Source organism: Lepisosteus oculatus, chromosome 18 (genome assembly GCF_040954835.1).
Source record: "Lepisosteus oculatus isolate fLepOcu1 chromosome 18, fLepOcu1.hap2, whole genome shotgun sequence".
Classification (NCBI taxonomy): Eukaryota; Metazoa; Chordata; class Actinopteri; order Semionotiformes; family Lepisosteidae; genus Lepisosteus; species Lepisosteus oculatus.
In genome coordinates, this window is record NC_090713.1 from 19562619 (window position 1) to 19575503 (window position 12885).

A 12885-nucleotide genomic window follows, 5' to 3' on the forward strand; every position below is an offset into this window, starting at 1 on the left:
GTTCGAGCCGGGGAGCCGCGGACATCATAGCCCGCAATCTCTCTTTCTCCCTCTCTCCCTCGCTTCCCAGACCAAAAAGCGTTTCCCTGGGAGAAATGATTAACCGGATCTCCATCTTTTTTTTTTGGAATCGAGGGGAAAGGAATTCAGTTCAGGTGAACCTCCGTTCATCTCCGTGGGAAGGCGAGTATATGAACTCGTCCCTACCATGCTGTCCTAGGGGACTGACTGGCGTCCAGCGACTAAAGGTTTTGAGGCGTATTTGAAGGCCGTTTCAGCTCCCAAATCGATGATCGGGATTCGAAATGGGCGTCTCTCCTGTCCCTATTTCAGGAAATTCGGCTCCACGCAGGTGTGCCTGCGGAGATCCAACCCAGTTGCGCGTCTGGGGACAGAGAGAGAGAGACGCGCTGAAGGTTTTGATCCATTTTGAATCCCTCAACAGCTACTCCCATTGACCAAAAAAAAAAAAAAGGAGGTCACGATCATCAGAGAGAAGTGTTTCGACACACACCTGAGGGAGACCGATCTTTAAAACGCCGGCGTGAAACTCTGCACGCATGGGTAGGAGCGAGACGCTTGAAGTCGGTTAATTCAGAGCTGATCAAGTCGCCCGGGTTCACGATTTTAATCAAGGTGCGTGAGATTGTAATCTGGGGAACAGCTTGCTTCAGGTAACACGCGGATCATACGTCTTCATCCTTTTTTGCTGTTGTTGCAATACAGGATACCTGTGTCACGCATGAATCGGAACTGTTAAGATGCGTTAAGAGGTGAGACGTAGCTCACTTCCTATGTGAAATATGCAAGATGTGTCCGTGCGAAAAGGTGGAAAATCGGCATCGTTTAATGTGATGTAATAATGTTGCTTTATTACCCCTATTCAATTTCTTGCATTAGGGATGTGTCTTTTCACAGACCCCAGCTTGCTCTCCAGGAGACACACAGACAGGGAGAGAGAAGCTGGGGGTCAGAGCGCAGGGTCAGCCATTTATACAGCACCCCTAGAGCAGCTGGGGTGAAGGGTCTGGCTCAGGGGCCCAGCGGAGTAGGATTCCTCTGCCGGCTGCTGGATTTGAACCGGCAACCTCCCAGCCACAGGCACAGATCCTGAGCCCTGTTTAAGTGTGAATATGCCGCTTGTGAAGACCGATCTTGATATGATGTGCTATTAGTAGTTATTTCTGAGTAGTCATCACATTGGCCAGGGGTATTTAGCGAAGTGACTGCTTTATAGAATTGGTTTCGGGCGGGGAATTAGACGGGAAATTATTTTCAGCGCTGCCCGTGTACCATTCATGAACATTTTCTTAGAGGGGGAAGAAAAAATGTTAGGCTAACAGGCGGTAGGGTAATATCTACAGTAACCAGCGGGATCAAATCAGATCAAAGTTGATTTATCCAATGCACAACAGTACGGCGATGCAGTGTCTGTTCTGCGAGCTCACAAGAATCACAAAAATCACAAAAGTGAGCTTGCGTTTTTTTGAAATGGAATAAAACTCAATGTGAGTGGAGCTGCTATGTGTTCAAGTTCCCGTTTATTGTCATTATACTCATACAGAGGTATATGGTGTAACGAAATGCTATTTAGCTAGCTCTCGGACGATAAGTAGGACAAAAAAAACAACAATACAATTGTATAATAAAGACAGAGACAACAGGCAGTGTGCAAAACAACATCAGATGTGCAAAAACATGTATCAACAGGATGAGATTAATGGATTGAAAAATTATGGAGAGTGAGCTTCTTGAAGTGTGAGGTGGAGGTAGATTTCAGTGTGTGTTTGAGTTTTTTGGTGAGAGAGAAGGCACTGTGAGGGTTCAGATCGTAGGCGAGAGAGGCTGGGAGTTGAATAGTTTGATAGTGTTCGGGGGTCGAAACTGTCTCCGAGTCTGGTACTCCGGGCCCGAATGCTCTGGGACCTTGTTCCAGAGGGTAGAGGGTCATACAGTCTGTAGCTGGGGTGTGTGGGGTCTTTGATGATGCTTAGAGCTTTCCTCAAGCCCCGTCTGTCATAAATAGCACCCAAATAGTGTCCATGGTGTATGCGATATATATCCAAGTAGTGCAGTTATGCTGAATACAGTGAACACTGTGTGTCCGTGTAGCCATTACAGGTGATCTGCTGAAGGAGCTGCAGGTGGGCTGTTTAGCAGTCTTATTGCCTGGAGGGTAGAAGCTGTTCTGTAATCTGTTAGACAAACCGGCGGCGTGTTTGGATTATAAAGTAAGAACACCTGTGTTTTTTCTGGGCCGGATTAATACACGCACTTGTTGACCAGGACCATCGAACACGGGTGTTATTACACGCTGTCGGTTTGCGGGGGGGGGCGCGTCAAATCTTCGGCGTATTTTCCCTAATCTTGAAAATCGAGGGGTTGGTTTTTTTGTAGGATATAGGGCCGGGATGCGGTCGAGTCTCGGATGAATCGGTCTTGGTTGAAGCTGACCTGTGCTGCTGGCGGTGAGATCGCAGTTGGGTGGGGCTCAGTTTGATTTTATTATAATAATAATAAACTTTATTTTATATAGCGCCTTTAAAGGTGGCTTCTCACAGCGCTTTGCAGGATGACAACAACAATAAATAAGACGAATACACAAGATAAAACACAATGACAATACACAGAGGAGACCGTGGATGGAGGTACTAAGAAAAGCAGAGGGGTGAAGAATGGAACCAGTTCAGTAAAGGCTCTTCTGAAGAAGAGGGTCTGGAGTCTGGATTTGAAGGAGTTTAGAGAAGGTGACTCTCTGATATCCTTGGGCAGAGAGTTCCAGAGCTCTGGGGCATAACAGGAGAAGGCCCTGTCACCCCTACAATGTAGACAGGGCTTGGGGGGGACAGTAAGGAGGGCAGAATTCGAAGAGCGAAGGTTGCGAGGTGGGGAGTAGGGCGATAATAGCTCAGACAGGTACTGAGGTGCCAAGCCATGCAGAGCCTTATAGGTGAGCATGAGGATTTTACAGTCCACGTGGAATTTGACCGGAAGCCAGTGCAAGGACTCCAGGACAGGAGTAATGTGAATACTTGCACTAGACCTGGTCAGGATTCTGGCTGCAGAATTAGACGAGGGAAGGTTGCGAGGTGGGGAGCAGGGCGATAATAGCTCAGACAGGTACTGAGGTGCCAAGCCATGTAGAGCCTTGTAGGTGAGCATGAGGATTTTAAAGTCCACGCGGAATTTGACCGGAAGCCAGTGCAAGGACTCCAGGACAGGAGTAATGTGATCACTTGCACTAGACCTGGTCAGGATTCTGGCTGCAGAATTAGACGAGGGAAGGTTGCGAGGTGGGGAGCAGGGCGATAATAGCTCAGACAGGTACTGAGGTACTGATTTTGGAATCTAAAACCTGTTTTTCTTTTTTTAAAGAAGTTTTTCAGTGTATTTTATTTCATCCGCGTGAAGCCACACCGCCCGTCTTCCTGTGCACACAAATGCGATTTCGAAAAAAAAAACGCCTAACAAAACGCGATCACCGCTTGCAGGTTTACGGCTTCAGCCTCGTCAGCCACTCCCGGAAGGTAATTTTCAACAGTCCCGACTATCGGAATTAGACGGTTGCGTTACAATTTAACCTTTATCGACCTGGGCGTTTGCAGAGTCACAGTGGGGAGTATTGTTTCACGTTAGCTCAGATAGCGCCGTCTTGTGTGTGTGTGTGTGCCCTGTATCTGAGAAAAGCAAATATCTCCCTATCTGGACAGCGTGGGCCTCCGCTAACCAAACAGTCTCGGGCGTAGGAAAGACAAGTTTGTCCAGTCTGGCGTGAGGCTCGTCTTGGCCGGTACGTCAGCGCGGCCAGAAACTGGCGGAGGGTCTCTCTTCAGCAGATCTTACAACCTGAGTGGGCTTTTTTTTTTAAAAAAATTGACAGCAGCTATATCACCCTGCGCTGGAGACTCAGCAGGTGGGAGCCTGGTCAGTACCTGGAGGGGGAGACTCCTGGGAAAGCTGAGGCTGCTGCTGGAAGAGGTGTTAGTGGGGCCAGCAGGGGGCGCTCACCCTGCGGTCTGTGTGGGTCCTGATGCCCCAGTATAGTGACGGGGGACACTAGACTGTAATCAGGCGCCGTCCTTCGGATGAGACGTCAAACCGAGGTCCTGACTCTCTGGGGTCATTAAAAATCCCAGGGTGTTTCTCGAGAAGAGTAGGGGTGTTACCCCGGTGTCCTGGCCAAATTCCCCCCTGGCCTTTACCCATCATGGCCTCCTAATAACCCCCCTCTCTGAACTGGCTCCATCACTCTGCTCTCCTCCCCACTGAGAGCTGGGGTGTGGGGGGAGCGGACTGGCGCCTCATCCAGGTGGGGGGTACACACTGCTGGGGGTGGAGGGGATCCCCATGACCTGTACAGAGCTCTGAGTGGAGGGTCCAGAAAGGCGCTATCGAAGTGTAAGCAATTATTATTATAAGATCCTGAAAACGACTTGAACACTACTAGCTGCTGCTGGAGAAAACTATGAACGGAATGGACTGCCGTGCAGTCCACAGTAGCCAAGAATGTCGTCACTCTCATGACGCTGTCGTTTCAATTTAAATCTGCTGACCTTCGCGTCTTGCCGGTATCTGCTCGGTCTCCGCACGGCCCGCCCCCGTCAGCCTGAACAGACGCAATTTAAGAATTTCACGGCAGTAAAAAGCATTTATGACGGGTAGTCGTTATCTGTTTGTGAGTGTTTTTTTTTTTCCTGGCTGCTCTTCAGCAGTGACAGTTCTGGGAAACGTCTTGTGGTGAACTGCGCCGTTTTGATAAGAGAGAAGTGGGATTTCTCAGTCCTCTGTAGCGCGGGTCCCGCCGCGTTGACGTTCTCGGGAAATCTACAGGAGGGACACTGCCCCCTGGTGGCTAAACACTTGCATGCATTTCCCCCCACCAACACACACACATTCTCTGCCAACGGGAGAACCTTCGATATTGTTTCACGATTAAAAGGTTCATGCCTAATTTTTGGCTCAGTCCAGGAGCACTGGTATTCATGTGTATATCAAAGGGCAGCTTTTTGTGAGAGTGATGGGGCTTAAATATCTCCCACCCTCATCCATCGTGGGATATTCACTCTCGTGCTGCCTCACTAATATCACACACTTACACTCCCCCCCCAATGATCCCACTCTCTCTCACTCCCTTACTAATACCACACTCTCACTCTCTCAAACGAGCACCACCCTCACAACTTGCTTTTTTTCACATTTACCAGACACTAGTGCAGTATTCTCTCACTAGTATCTCACTCTCGCTAGTGCTGCATTCTCTCAAGCTCACTAGTATCTCACTCACTCTCACTAGTGCTGCGTTCTCTCACTAGTGTCACACTCGCTCACTCCCTCTCTCAGTGCTGCATTCTCAACCTCTCAATAGTGCCACCCTATCACTAGTGCTACATTCTCCTACTAACTAGTGCTGCATTCTCTCACTAGTGTCACACTCTCTCACTCAGTGCTGCATTCTCAACCTCTCACTAGTGCCACCCTATCACTAGTGCTACATTCTCCTACTTAACTAGTGCTGCATTCTCTCACTAGTGTCACACTCTCTCACTCCCTCACTCAGTGCTGCATTCTCAACCTCTCACTAGTGCCACCCTATCACTAGTGCCACATTCTCCTACTCACTAGTGCTGCATTCTCTCACTAGTGTCACACTCTCTCACTCCCTCACTCAGTGCTGCATTCTCAACCTCTCACTAGTGCCACCCTATCACTAGTGCCACATTCTCCTACTCACTAGTGCTGCATTCTCTCACTAGTGTCACACTCTCTCACTCCCTCACTCAGTGCCACTTTTACTATTGCCACAACTTGCTTTTTTCACAAATACCACGCTCTCTCAGTAGTATCTCCAGTAGTACCACACTCTATCTCACTCACTAGTGCCACTCTCTCACTCCCTCTGTAGTATCTCACTCTCTCTCACTCGTTCCAAGGTCTCTGACTTTCATTCCCTCCCTCACCAACCCCATCTTGGTCTTGTTATTGTGATTGTGCTTCTGGGATTCTCGGAGGTTATTTCTGTTCCGGATCTAACGCCCTCAGTGCTGTGGTGGGCAGAGGGGGGGAGATCCACCGGCTCTCTTCCAGGCGCTGGGGTGTTGACTCTTCGGGTGTCACAACTGAATCCCGAAATAGATCAACTCTTTCCTGCCAAAAAGCCCAGCCTAAATCATTCGAAGTGAATGCCTGTTTCCTGCTGCGACCCCAGTCCTAAAAAGAGGTATGAACTGGACCTCCTGGCAAATATATGACAAAGAAGAACACTATTCCAGCAACTACAGCCAAATCAGGAGGAGCTCAAGACCACCCCTGGCACGATGGGCCACATCAATGCCTAACACTTCCCCTCCAGGCTTCAGAGTATCGCGCCACATCAAATTCCTTCCCCCCGGAAACGCCTCCCTGTTACCACAGGGCACCTGCTTTTTGTAAGAGTGATAGGGCTTAAATATCTCCCACCCTCATACATCGTGGAATATTCACTCTCTTGCTGCCTCACTAATATCACACACTTACACTCCCTCCCAATGAACCCACTCTCTCTCACTCCCTCACTAATACCACACTCTCCCTCACTAGTGCCACAACGTGCTTTTTTCACAAATACCAGACACTCGTGCCGCATTCTCTCACTAGTGCCACCCAATCACTAGTGCTGCGTTCACTCACTCTCACTTACTAATACCACACTCTCACTCTCTCAAACAAGCACCACCCTCACAACTGGCTTTTTTCACAGATACCAGGCACTAGTGCAGCATTCTCTCAAGCTCACTAGTATCTCACTCACTCTCACTAGTGAGATCCACTCTCAGCAACTACAGCCAAATCACGAGGAGCTGAAGACCACCCCTGGCACGATAGGCCACATCAATGCCTAACACTTCCCCTCCGGGCTTCAGAGTATCGCGCCGCATCAAATTCCTTCCCCCCGGAAACACCTCCCCGTTACCACGGGGCACCTGCTTTGGTCTGGATCACGGCTGTCGGGTGAGATTTTGCAGGTCTGGGAGTATCGCCAGTCTGGGAAAGCTCTAGTGTAAAAAAAAAACAAAACAAAACCTTGTGTTCACAAGTTGGAGTGGAGTAAAAAAGGAGGAAGGCTCAAACCACAAGGTCTGACTTAACGGCCTGACCTCCCGGCTGCATTTCTGCGGTGTGTCACAGCCAGGGTCATGAGAGCCTGAGATCGCTCACATGCCCCGAGACCGGACAGTTATAGGGCAAATAAAGACCAAAGCAATCCTGCATCCTTAATCTGTTATCTAACTGCTGTGTCTAGTTAAGATCAGATCACTTTATCGGCCCTATACAATTTCTTGCATTAGGGATGTGTCTTTTCGCAGACCCCAGCTTGCTCTCCAGGAGACACACAGACAGGGAGAGAGAAGCTGGGGGTCAGAGCGCAGGGTCGGCCATTTATACGGCGCCCCTGGAGCAGCTGGGGTGAAGGGCCTTGCTCAGGGGTCCAATGGAGTAGGATTCCTCTGCCGGCCGCTGGATTTGAACCGGCAACCTCCCAGCCATAGGCGCAGATCCTGAGCCACAGATCGTGATTGAAGCTCTTCACCGGCTTTACAATAACCAGATGGATGCGGACGGCTTGTTCCCTGCTCTTACACACATTGGAGCTTTAACCAAACAAAAAAAAGCAAATATTCAAAGAGGTTGCTTCATAGGATCAATTAAGGCTTCGGTGATCATCAGTTATAATGTAAAATCCTTCACTTTCTATAGCGCTTTTCTGGACACTCCACTCAAAGCTCTTTACAGGTCATGGGGATCCCCTCCACCCCCAGCAGTGTATACCCCCACCTGGATGAGGCGCCAATCCTCCCCCCACACCCCAGCTCTCAGTGGGGAGGAGAGCAGAGTGATGGAGCCAGTTCAGAGAGGGGGGGTTATTAGGAGGCCATGATGGGTAAAGGCCAGGGGGGAATTTGGCCAGGACACCGGGGTAACACCCCTACTCTTCTCGAGAGACACCCTGGGATTTTTAATGACCACAGAGAGTCAGGACCTTGGTTTGACGTCTCATCCGAAGGACAGCGCCTGTTTACAGTCTAGTGTCCCCCGTCACTATACTGGGGCATCAGGACCCACACAGACCGCAGGGTGAGCCCCCCCTGCTGGCCCACTAACACCTCTTTTCCAGTCTTAATTGCACCACCAATTCTTCGACCAGTACTGTACTTCCAGACAGAACCGTGCCTTCTTGTTATTGTTGTTTTTTGGGGGGGAGACACAGGCGTTCAAGCCGCAAGGTCTCTGCATAGCTCAGGGCCAGCCACAGCCACAAAGAGGAAGTTCTTGCATGTGATCCACAAGCCCAAAGTCTTGCAGCGGATCATGCACCAGGGAGGGCAGTGTCACGCCGTGAATTGAACGCAGGTCACGTGGCGTTGCCCAAGGGGCTTACTGAGGACTCGGCGCCCGATCTTCAGACGTTCGAAGGGAGGGTGTCATTAACTGAAATGCGAGCGAGAAAACCACAAGGCGAGCAGGGCGCTATCCTCTCGCAATCACTGAGAGTCATTAATCCAGCCCTCTCGCTGTACAGTCAGAGTAGCGGGGGCGTGGAGCCGAGACTTCACTGCAGAGTAATGAGGGTGAGACTGTGCTGAAGAGCTGGCCTCATACTGTGAACTATAGGGCCTTCTAACTGTGCTGAAGAGCTGCCCCCATACTGTTGAGCTATAGGGCCTTCTCACTGTGCTGAAGAGCTGGCCTCATACTGTTGAGCTATAGGGCCTTCTCACTGTGCTGAAGATCTGACCTTATACTGTGAGCTATAGGGCCTTCTCACTGTGCTGAAGATCTGGCCTTATACTGTTGAGCTATAGGGCCTTCTCACTGTGCTGAAGATCTGACCTTATACTGTGAGCTATAGGGCCTTCTCACTGTGCTGAAGATCTGGCCTTATACTGTGAGCTATAGGGCCTTCTCACTGTGCTGAAGATCTGGCCTCATACTGTGAGCTATAGGGACTTCTCACTGTGCTGAAGATCTGACCTTATACTGTGAGCTATAGGGCCTTCTCACTGTGCTGAAGATCTGTCCTTATACTGTGAGCTATAGGGCCTTCTCACTGTGCTGAAGATCTGGCCTCATACTGTGAGCTATAGGGACTTCTCACTGTGCTGAAGATCTGACCTTATACTGTGAGCTATAGGGCCTTCTCACTGTGCTGAAGATCTGGCCTTATACTGTGAGCTATAGGGCCTTCTCACTGTGCTGAAGATCTGACCTTATACTGTGAGCTATAGGGCCTTCTCACTGTACTGAAGATCTGGCCTCATACTGTAAGCTATAGGGCCTTCTCACTGTGCTGAAGATCTGGCCTCATACTGTGAGCTATAGGGACTTCTCACTGTGCTGAAGATCTGACCTTATACTGTGAGCTATAGGGCCTTCTCACTGTGCTGAAGATCTGTCCTTATACTGTGAGCTATAGGGCCTTCTCACTGTGCTGAAGATCTGGCCTCATACTGTGAGCTATAGGGACTTCTCACTGTGCTGAAGATCTGACCTTATACTGTGAGCTATAGGGCCTTCTCACTGTGCTGAAGATCTGGCCTTATACTGTGAGCTATAGGGCCTTCTCACTGTGCTGAAGATCTGACCTTATACTGTGAGCTATAGGGCCTTCTCACTGTGCTGAAGATCTGGCCTCATACTGTAAGCTATAGGGCCTTCTCACTGTGCTGAAGATCTGGCCTTATACTGTTGAGCTATAGGGCCTTCTCACTGTGCTGAAGATCTGACCTTATACTGTGAGCTATAGGGCCTTCTCACTGTGCTGAAGATCTGACCCCATACTGTTGAGCTATAGGGCTCACTGTGCTGAAGATCTGACCTTATACTGTGAGCTATAGGGCCTTCTCACTGTGCTGAAGATCTGACCTTATACTGTGAGCTATAGGGCCTTCTCACTGTGCTGAAGAGCTGGCCTCATACTGTGAGCTATAGGGCCTTCTCACTGTGCTGAAGAGCTGGCCTCATACTGTGAGCTATAGGGCCTTCTCACTGTGCTGAAGACCTGACCCCATACTGTTGAGCTATAGGGCCTTCTCACTGTGCTGAAGATCTGACCTTATACTGTGAGCTATAGGGCCTTCTCACTGTGCTGAAGATCTGGCCCCATACTGTGAGCTACAGGGCCAGAACAGGACCAGAGAGACGTGAATGGATGCATTAGGCATATTCATATTCCTCCTAACAATAGGAGGCATTTGAATCAACAGGATGGAGCTGGGCAGCCTGGCACCCCTGTCTGGCCTGATTTGCATGCCCGCCTGTGATCGAGTGCCTCGTGTGCTGGTCCAGGCTCCTAGCGTGTTACAAGTTCCAGGTGGGATATAACAGGTGCCCGCCGACAGTTAGACCACAGGCAGACAGTCAGCATCTCGCCTTCGGGGCAGGGTGTGGTAGATCTCCTTTTCCAAACCCCCCCCACCGTGTCCTGGTTTGCCATTTCAGTTTTCGGGACATAAAAGCCAGCCCGCCAAGATTACCAGCAGGGATCGATCCGAGTATCCAAAGTCCTGAAAGGAGTGCCCATCCAACTGATCTTGCCAACATAGCTTTTCAGTTGAGCTTTGAGTTAAAATGGTTCTTTGCTCTTTCTCTTTCTCATTGATCTTTTATTGTTCTCGGTTCATTACGACTTTCCTCATTTCTGTTTCTTTCTTTTTCAAGCATAAATGGACATTTATGTCGCCTTACTGCATTACCGTGTTTTCCCTGTATCTCTTCATTTTAAGATGTGATTTTTCCGCGTGGTTTGTAAAGCACTTTGAGCCGCTGCCTGGACGAAAGGTGCTCGATAAAGAGAGTTTATTATTATTATTATTTTCGAACGGCTTGATCCAGTCCAGGGTCGCCGGGGAGCCAGATGCCTATCCCAGCAAGCAATGGGCGCTAGGCAGGGTACACCCTGGGCAGGACGCCAGTCCATCACGGGACACACACATACACCCAACACTCCCGCCAGGGCTAATTGAAGAAACTCATGCAAGCTTGGGGAGAACATGCAAACTCCCCCCAGACCGTACCTCAGGAATTGAACCCAGGGCCTTTGCCACAACAATCCGAAGGGGTGGGCATTTGGTTTTAACCCGTGGGGGGGCCGGGATTGAGCGCCAGTTTGAGACGCGTGACTCTACAGACGATCGTTCCCTAATCAACGCTACAGTACAGGAGCCAAAGTCAGACGTGGTTCAGCAAAGATGAAGATGGTGGCGGCTGAAGATGGTCCCTTGAACCATTTTGAGAGTACCGCCAACCCGGCTTTCCGACGAACGACACGCTACGAAACCGCCTGGCGTGTCGCGTTATAAATCCTGTCCCGAAACCTCCCGACGGGACACAGGGCCCAGCTACGGAGCTTTTTTCCACATCCATCATGAACCAAAAAAAGAAAATACAATCAGAATGTTAGAGGAGTTACATTTTCCGATATTTCTCAAAAATCACCAAAAATATTTTTTCTCCGCTTTATTAGAAAATTCCTTTTTTTTGTGTGGGGGGGGGTGGCACTGTCCCCTAATACCCCACCTTAGCAATGGCTGAGCCCCGTGAGGATTATGACGAAGTTTATTTGACATCCCGTGAAGGCATCAGCAATAAAACGAAGAGGCCGCGGTCACACAGCGAAATCTGAGAAGTTAGAGCATTTAAGACGTCGAACAGGAAACATTAAGCATCCCATCCATGTGGCTACAGCTAAGTCCATCAATAATAATAATAAACTTTATTTTATATAGCGCCTTTAAAGGTGGCTCCTCAAAGCGCCTTACAGAATGACAACAACAATAAATAAGAAGAACACACCAGATAAAACACAATGACAATACACAGAGGAGACCGTGGATGGTGGTACTAAAAAAAGCAGAGGGGTGAAGAATGGAACCAGTTCAGTAAAGGCTCTTCTGAAGAAGAGGGTTTGGAGTCTGGATTTGAAGGAGTTTAGAGAAGGTGACTCTCTGATATCCTTGGGAAGAGAGTTCCAGAGCTTGGGGGCATAACAGGAGAAGGCCCTGTCGCCCCTACAATGTAGACGGGCTTCAAGGGACAGTAAGGAGAGCAGAATTCGAAGAGTGAAGGTTGCGAGGTGGGGAGTAGGGCGATAATAGCTCTGACAGGTACTGAGGTGCCAAACCATGCAGAGCCTTGTAGGTGAGCATGAGGAATTTGACCGGAAGCCAGTGCAAGGACTTCAGGACAGGAGTAATGTGAACACTTGCACTAGACCTGGTCAGGATTCTGGCTGCTGAATTTTGGACATACTGCAGCTTGTTCAGAGTAGATTTAGATACCCCAGCAAATAGAGCATTACAGTAGGCGATTCGAGAGAACACAAATGTGTTCTCTCGAATAAGGAAACAGCAGGTCGAGATCCTCCGACTCACTGGTACCTGTCTTCCGTCCGTACATTAAGGAATCTATTTTAAATACTCTCCCAGGCACCAGATCAGATGTGCCTCCACTCTTCCATCTGAAATCGGATTTCGTCACAGGTGCGTTCCGACCTTAAAAATCGGTCCGGGGCTTCACCAAAAGCTTAAAAAAAAACGGAACACCTGAGCGATCGGATTCCCCGGGGGGAAAACGAATCGATTTCGATGATCGTCGCAAAATCCAGGGAACCAGAAGTTCGGATTGAAATCGGGAGAGGAAAACCTCCCCCCAAAAAGACCCCCAATTAAAGCTAACTGACTGTAAAAGAAAACTAAGCAAACTTGATAGACTGGAACCGGGGGGGAAAAAGGTGGTCTAAACGATAAAGCCGTACCCCCCCAAAAAAAACAAAGTCTGCACCTCTCTACACTAACCAAACCGAAACGAAGACAAAAAGAAACGCACAACACGTCTTTTCCTCCCCTCCCA

General features: G+C 49.4%; 1 protein-coding gene across 4 annotated transcripts in view; it reads left to right on the top strand.

The window, feature by feature from the left end:
• The window catches only part of cdc42ep2 (CDC42 effector protein (Rho GTPase binding) 2), a 28877-nt gene that overhangs the window by 12156 nt on the left and 3836 nt on the right, over positions 1-12885 (top strand). The gene's annotated exons all lie outside the window — the stretch shown is intronic.